The 8,308-nt window shown below is 37.3% G+C and overlaps 1 protein-coding gene across 2 annotated transcripts in view; it reads right to left on the bottom strand.

The window, feature by feature from the left end:
* The window catches only part of cdkn2a/b (cyclin-dependent kinase inhibitor 2A/B (p15, inhibits CDK4)), a 58,427-nt gene that overhangs the window by 25,138 nt on the left and 24,981 nt on the right, over window positions 1–8,308 (bottom strand). The window contains exon 2 of one of the 2 annotated variants that reach the window (XM_068030253.1): window positions 5,222–5,376. The exons of the other annotated variant lie outside the window; for it this stretch is intronic. The gene's annotated coding sequence lies outside the window, so the exon portion shown is untranslated. The remainder of the gene's footprint in view (window positions 1–5,221; window positions 5,377–8,308) is intronic. 2 annotated transcript variants of the gene reach the window in all.

Here is an 8,308-nt window from a genome sequence, read left to right as displayed (position 1 = left end):
GTTCCAAGCTCCAGTCAGGTATGAAACTGTCTTTCAGAAATCATCGTCCATTTTTATTCGGAAACGGATTTTATTTTTAAATGACGACTATGGCGTTTTGTCAGTACAGAAAATCCACACCAAAAAAAAAATCCCCTCATTCTGGCCGCCTATATACAGTTAGCATTCAGATATCAGGCTGAAGCAATGACGGTTTAGTGTCTGTTCACTGACAGGAAGTGGACCCACAATGTGCAGAGAGGCAACGGGGACGCCAACAATATTTTATACCCGTACCAGTGTACTGTTAGCGTAACGCTCACATTCTGTGAATTTTGTTCAAGATCCAAAATAAACAAAAAAAAATTTTGTCCGGAGTTCATTTTCTGTATTTAAATATAATTTACCGGAACTCCGTTTCTAATAAAAAGAAAGAGCAATTTAATTATTTTACATTACAGTGTGAAAGAGTCTGAGAGTGATTAACTGGATGGTATCTTTGACTGATTTATTGTACCAGCATGTATTTTGACTGTTCACCTACAGTTTAAGAACTGAAAGACGAACCTATTTCCCGTCATTGTAAGTTGCAGATATTAATGACCTGGATCAGTCAATTCAATAGTTCAACAGACAATTATTTAAACTCGGGTTACAACGTATTCTATGTATTTTATATAATATCGTGAAATCATGTTAAAAGAAAAATATGGACGATTGAAATATGGCCGGACTTTCCATTAGACCTGACACTTCCTCTTCAAAATGACTCCCGTATTGTTCAAGTTCAACAAGATGGAAGGCTTAAATACCGCGTGTATTTAGTTTGATTTCTTATATTCTGACTGGGTTCACGCTGTAAATGTGAGTACAAGCTTGAAGAAAACAAAGCTCCGAAATTTGAGAACCCTCCCAAAAAACACCTGTTGGGCAGTCTGGGATTTAGTCATGTTTATTGATCAAAAACAGAACGGTGCAACAATGCCTGCAATTATTTTAAATAAATGTTTCCCAACAATTTCACACGGTGTTTATAAAATACGACGGCTAATACGAAAAGTTATAAAGGGAGTGTCAGTGCTATATTTGGACTGGCTTTCAGTTTGATTCAGGTCTCAGCTAACTCGCAAGCAGAACAACATTGTGACGAGTGTAATTTCATTGTCAGTTTCTTAGAATGTTACTTTAATACCTGTAAAGCTTGTGCCGTGTTTCCCCCTTTCTGGCTAAGTATTTTTTTTAGATATCTCAATAAAGCACGGCTGTTAAAAATATTGCTCTCTGAGCGCTTTCATAATGCCATTTGGAGCTCTCCATCTTTCCTTCCCCAAAGAGTAAACAGACCGCGTTTATAGTTATATATTGTAATAGGAACATTAAAACTCAGGAACAGGAGTAGGCCAGTTAGCCCCTCGGGCCTGTTCAGCCATTCAATGAGATAATGGCTGATTTGTGACCAAACTGCCTTTGACCTATATCCCTTGATGCCTTTGGCTGACAAAGATCTATCAATCAATTTGCGGAAGAGAGTTCCAAATTTCTACCACCCTTTGGTGAAGAAGGGTTTCCTAATTTCACTCCTGAAAAATCTGGCTATATTTTTTGACAATGCCCCCTCGTCCTAGACTTCCCAACTAGCAATAGTTTCTCTTTATCTACCCTATATGTTGCTCTTAACATCTTGACAAATTTGATCAAATCACCCCTAAGCTCCAGGAAATACAACCGTAGTTTGTAGTCTCCTCTCTTAATTTAACCTTTTGGAGTCCAGGTATCCTTCTGGCAAATCTACTGATCATAATTGTTATAAACAATCACTTTCGGATAGGCTTGATGTTGTTTCAGGAAATAGACTTCTGTTTGCAAAGTATATTATTGCTTTATCATTTTCTCATCAGTATTCTACCGAAATGCACAGCACAACAGATCAGAGACACCAAACAGAATGTAAACAACTTTTAAGATGTGACACAATTCTGCTGAGCTCATTTCGGTACAGATCTAATATATGCAGTGTCCTTATGCATGGGATTATGTTAATAATTGTAGTTCTCAATGTATAACAATTTATTTATAAAAAGACGGGTGTTTCCAAGTTCTCTTACAGAAATTGTTATATGCTATATGCGGATGATTTTTTTGGTAAGAGCTAATTTGCATTATTTATATTCACCAGCAATGCTGCATTTTTATAGGTTGGATTTTTAGTGAGAATACAGTTTTTTTAAGATTAATTCTAATCACAGAACTTGTACAGCCGCTGCCAGAAGCCCTTCCCACTTAGAAATGAGTAAGAAATGTTTTGAATGTTACTATTAGGAAGTGGTGCATTTTTCTCAATTTAAAACCGACATAGACGATCTCTTTTGATTCATGTAACCCCACACCACTCCCCTGCAACCAGACTTCACATTGTGAGTCATGACCTGTCCCTTTATTTTTCACCATCATTGTGAAAAGATGTTTCATTCTTCCTCACACACGACCTGGATTCACATTTTGAGCGGGGCAGATTTAAAAGAAATATTTTAGAAATGAGCTTTTCAGACGCATAGCACAGAGTGCATTAGTGAACATGTATTTGAAGCGGCAGTGAAGCAGTTTGGTAAATGAGTGCTATTCGTCACTGACATCAAATATCACAGAGCCGGCACAGGCCTGATGGGGCGAATGGTCTCCTGTGCTGTATGATTAAATGATGCTATGGTGTCAGTGTCTATATTCTAAAGTTTACAGACTCACAACGTGGAATGTGTATCAATATTTCAGAGTAATTAAAACTAGAATAGAATTTTATTTACAATGCTGAGTTTACTATATTAATTCATGCTATGATTACATTTGAGAAAATCTTTCATTTCTAGATTTTCCTTTGATGGATAAAATTTTATTTATGTCAGTCTACAGTATAAAAGAGAGCCAAATAGCCAAACCCTACACGTATAACGGCAGATGGAATGGGGAAAAATCTTCCAGAATCATTCCAATTTCTAACCGGAAAATAGAAAGATTAAAACTCCCTTTGCTTTGGACTCGGCAGTCCCACCATAACTCCCCTCCAACCAGGTAAGTGGATTTGGCCTCATCCAAATTGCCTTGCTTTCTCTCGTATTGCCCCACCTCTTCCCAAGTCTGACTGCAAGGGTCAATCTTGTAGATTTGTGAAATGATTTGGGGACGTTAAACAGAATACTGCAATGTTGACTCTGTACAGTTCAATTTATTTAACTCAGTCAAAGGACTAATGTTTAAAGTAAAAACATGTCTAAATAAAATGATGAACGTCTACCTCGGAAAAAAGTATGTGCCGTCCTTATATTCGCAGCTCTCAGTTCTATTCTTTTGCACCAATTAAAACAAAACAGATAACATATATCTTTGTATATTGCATTCATAGTCCCTACCATTTTCTATACTGCCACTATTACGGGACCTACACAGCCAACTCACCGCAAAGCTAAAGGTCTCTATATAAATTGACGGAGCGACAAGCTGGGACCACCAAAAGTAGAGGACATAGCAGATCTTGGAGTCTTATCAGGAAAACCAACAAGGCTTTTATCATAATGTTCAAAGGACAGTCGCTGAGTTACGAATTCAGGAGTTGCGGGTTATTCATAGGGATGTCAAGTTGAATCATGGTAGATTTGCCAAACGAGCGCTTTTCTTTATGTTTGAAGTTAAAGAGTCTCCTGCTGAATGATATCCCTGGTTAATACTGGAAACCCAATCTAACCTTTCACACACACGAAACAATCCCAGTAATACACCATGCATATGATTAATATACTTCCTGACATCTATATTTAAAAAAATCTTTTTTATGGGATGTGGGTATTGCTGGCAGGTTAACATTTGTTGCCCATCCCTAATTGCCCTTGAACGAAGTGGCTTGCTAGGCTATTTCAGAGGGCAGTTAAGAATCAACTACATTGCTGTGGGTCTGGAGTCACATGTAGGCCAGACCAGGTAAGGACGGCAGATTTCCTTCCCTAAAGGACATTAGTTATCCAGATGGGTTTTTACAACAATTGATAATTTCATGGCACCATTACTGAGTCTAGTTTTCAATTCCAGACTTTTTATTAATTAATTGAATTTAAATTCCATCAGCTGCCATGGTGGGATTTGAACCTGTGTTTCCCAGGACATTAGCCTGGGCTTCTGGATTACTTGTCCAGTGATGATCTGGCTGATGGGGAAATAATACCATGATGTTGACAACGCATTACACTTATTTCAGCAAAATAGTACACAAAAGGAAAAGTAATATATCAATGCCTTATACTTAACCATAGAATAAACACTGAGAACAAAATACTCCTGATTTGTATCAACCCTAAGAGACCTTTACAGCATTCAAATATGCACCATGTTTCTTTCATGGCAGCTGTAAAATCCCTCCATGGCCAATTCCAGTCAAATTCTACAAACTCCTCCAGTCTCACACTTGTCCCATCCTCATTGTTCTTTCAGCTCTGACCTTTTTGTGCATTTCCCTCCCTTTGTCCAACATTTGGTGACAGAGCCTTCAGCTGCCTAAAAACTATTTAAGACTCTCTGCTTCTCCAATTCTCTTTCAAAAATCTTCTCAAAATCCAACTTTTTGACCTTCTTGCCACCAGTACTAGATCCTGTACCATAGCTCAGCACCCATTCTTTTATTCCTTCTTATTTTTCTTCTTCCCCCTCATCCCCATGGCAAGTATCCTGGGATATTTCCATGTTAAAGCCACTATATAAATGTGATTTCTTGCAGTTGCAAAATAATTTGCAGCAGATTCTAAAATTGAATGTTATAAGGCAAGCTAGAGAAAGAAGTAAAGAGCACCAATTAATGCAGTGCTCATGGAATAAATTAAAGATATATTCTTATTTTTTTAGTTTTGGTTCAGAAATGCTACAGCAGTATTCAAGCTTTAAAGGCTACTGTCAAATAACAAAATATTTTGACATTAGGTACATTGTAGTGAAAACAAAAGGCAACATAATTCCAAACAGAATGAGAGAACTATTTCTGCTTTCACCTATTAAATGGAACAGCCTGCCATCTGGCACACCCGACAGAGTCATCAAACTGTTTAAGACAAAATACATTTACTGTAATGTCTGTACTTTACAGGAATCAGTTCAGATGAGTCCTTGTTTTTTTTTGTCTTTCAAAAATCTAACCACAGTGATTTGGACTGAGTAAGTAAATAACACATTTGAAATGCTATAAAATCTAGAATATAAGATGTACCTTCATGAAAATTGTATGTCCTCCAAATATAGGGAACTGACTTTGACTTCGAGAAGCATCATCAAAGGTCAGGCAGTTCCCCGTAGTGAAAGAGAAAAAAAAATTGGTGTTGCCCATCTCTTTGGGGCTGGTTATAGGGTGGCATCAGCAAAGCACTGGAAGAGGTAAAAATAACAGACCTATTTCAGCTGCAAACTACAACTCTGAACAACTTAACATTATGTTTATTCACTATAATTTTCATAATGCATCATTAACATGAACCAGTTGGTACAGGCCATTACACCTAGAACTGTAAGTGTCACTGAAGAAACATAGCTACTGTGGTTTACATGACCTATATTCATTCTGGATTGCTTTCATCCAAATTTTTGATTGGAGTGTTAGTTACAATTTTGTATTTGAAACATTGAGTTAAGTTGAAAAACATTTTTGACATGGAAAGTGAGAAAGGGTTCACCACACCTTGAAATGTTATGGGGAAGAGTGTTGCCATGTCCCAGCATCACCTAATCCATGCAGAGGAGGCAGTCAGAAATAACTCGCTCCAATGGGCTTCAAATGAAATTGAGTCACATTGCAGAAAAATTACTGTAGCCATAATCTAATAAGATCACTTAATTTCTTTCTACAGCAAAGTTCAAATATCCTTTTAAATCCCTCCTTACTTTGGTGATATATGGGACTAAAATTAATAAAGTCATTTCTTTTATTTTAAAGGAATTATCCTATTTGCTACTCAGTCATTGAAATAGTCTTAATACTTTAGAGGCTTAGTTCTTAGTATGCCAGTAGGTGTTATCAATACTTTGCTATCAGCATAGTGTGACAGAAACCACACCTGCCAAAATGAAACATATTGATTTTGTCATATGGAACATTATCTTTGAACTGTGACTGGACATTGAAGAAACTTGTTTAAAAAGACCACAGAACAGTGGCTGAAAACATGGCTGCACATTTACATTCTAAAAGACAGTTGCATGCGAGTACTCCTTGATCCAAGTAGCCAGATCGGTTTTGTCAATAGTGATGATCAAAAGACATTAAGAGACATTGACTGTGTAAGAGCTAGCATTCCAACCCCTCCCCCCCCCCCCCCCCCCCCCCCCCCGCCACCCCACTGAGAGTGTCTGGTAAGCTCAGAGGAATGCACAAACCTTGTAAGAGAGGCTGCTTCAAACAGGGAGCTAGTCACATGACTAACCTGCTGGCCAACCTGGGGCTTTTTGAGTTGTGGCTGACACTGAAAGGAAGAGACTGCAATTGAACTTCAAGAAGAGAGCACTCCCTCTCTCTGTCTCTCTCTCTCCCTCCTGCAAAGTTCCAGGGACCCACAGAAGTAACTTAAGCCTCAAGACAGAAGACCAGCAAAACAAGTTTGAAAGTGTGCACTGGGCCCCAACAAGAACTGCAAGATGTAACCTCAATCAAAGACTTTGCATCCAATCCAAAATCAGTAACTGAACTCCATTTATTACTTCTAACCTTTCCCCTTTAATTCTTTCTCCTCCCCTGTCTCAATTTCATGTGTATTTATCGCCTATGCATGCTAACATGGTCACGTCGTGTATTTTTAGGAGTTTTAGCTGAGTTAGAGTTTTAAGGTTAATAAACTTACACCTTCCTTGTTTAAATCTGAGAAAACCTGTCTGGTTCATTTCTTTACAATTACAATTAGAGAGCAGTGAGCAAGGACTCACTGAGGGGAAGCTAAAAGCACGGTGTTTTAAAAATTATGGCCAAACCAGGAAAAGGCTGAGAGGGGAGCCCTAGACCCCTTCTTCACCTGGTTGTAACAATAGATAGACTATCTAACTTAACATTTGTTTGCAGTACCTTAGCCCACTGCAAATGACCTCACACCACTTACCATTTTATTTACATCTTGGGGGAAATGTTGGACAACAAAAGACTGATTTACGCTGTATGAGCATTGTGACCTTGTCAGGTAATCACTTGATTTGAAATAAACTGCAATGGTAATGCACTGATGACAGTCTCTTTTCCCCAGTCATGTAATGGATTTCCAACACTCTGTCAACACTACAGTGCATTTGGGGTGGGAGGGAATGTGTCTTCCTTCATAAACTATTGGATTAAGTGATTTTTATCAGCAAGCATTTGTAAAATAAAATGGAGATACACCACTTGAATTAACCTGAAAATATTAAGAAATATACAAATAGATCTGAATTTCAGAAATGGTGATTGTTCAGTTTCTTGTGCCAGCTATGGAAATTGTTACAGCTTTAGTTAAGTTTTTTGAGATAGCTAAGGGAGCAAACTGAGAAGCAGTAATATTTACTGCTAGTGCGATCTTCTTCTGCTGTTACAAGGTACATGGTGTTCCTGGCATGATAACCCATTATACTGAACCATTTAACATGATTATGACCAGACAGTTCTACAAATATTGTGTTGTTTTGTATTAGAACTTTTATTGTCTATTTTTGAAATATGTAAATTTTAGTGTTGATACTCGCTGATATTAAATTGTATCTTATATGGCCCTGTGATGTTGTCCGACATGCTAGACTGTAAAGACCTTTTTTAAACAGACCCACAAAACCTAATATTAAACTGTTTGTGCAGTTTTATTGTGTAAATAATAAATAGTTCATGGTTTTAGGTTTCTCTTAAAATTCTTTAACTAGTTTAATCACTAGAAAAGGAAATAGACACTAGCAAAATAGATCCTACTCATTTACTAGAAAGAGGGGAAAAAAAACGTATCTTGCAACTTGTAAATCAGTCAGTGGCTTGTATCTGTTAAATAATGGCAATGTGATTTTTTTCAAAAATATATTTTATTCATAACATTTGTAAAAATACGAAACATAATAATTCAAATTTGACATTACATAGAGTGCAGTACATATCAGTTTCTTGCAATACAGTACATGAAGTGGCTCACTACACTTGCCATTACAGGTTAGATTTACAATACACATTTACATTTCATGTCACACATTTTCTGGTGCGTACAGACCCTCAGTATACTATGGTGGGTGGACCTTACGCAGTCAGCCTGGGAGAACCTTTTTTTTTCAAACATCTACTTTATTTATAAAATTTGTAAAAATA

The sequence above is a fragment of the Heterodontus francisci genome, chromosome 4 (assembly GCF_036365525.1).
Source record: "Heterodontus francisci isolate sHetFra1 chromosome 4, sHetFra1.hap1, whole genome shotgun sequence".
In the NCBI taxonomy this organism is placed as follows: Eukaryota; Metazoa; Chordata; class Chondrichthyes; order Heterodontiformes; family Heterodontidae; genus Heterodontus; species Heterodontus francisci.
This window is presented reverse-complemented; position numbering and strand designations above follow the sequence as displayed.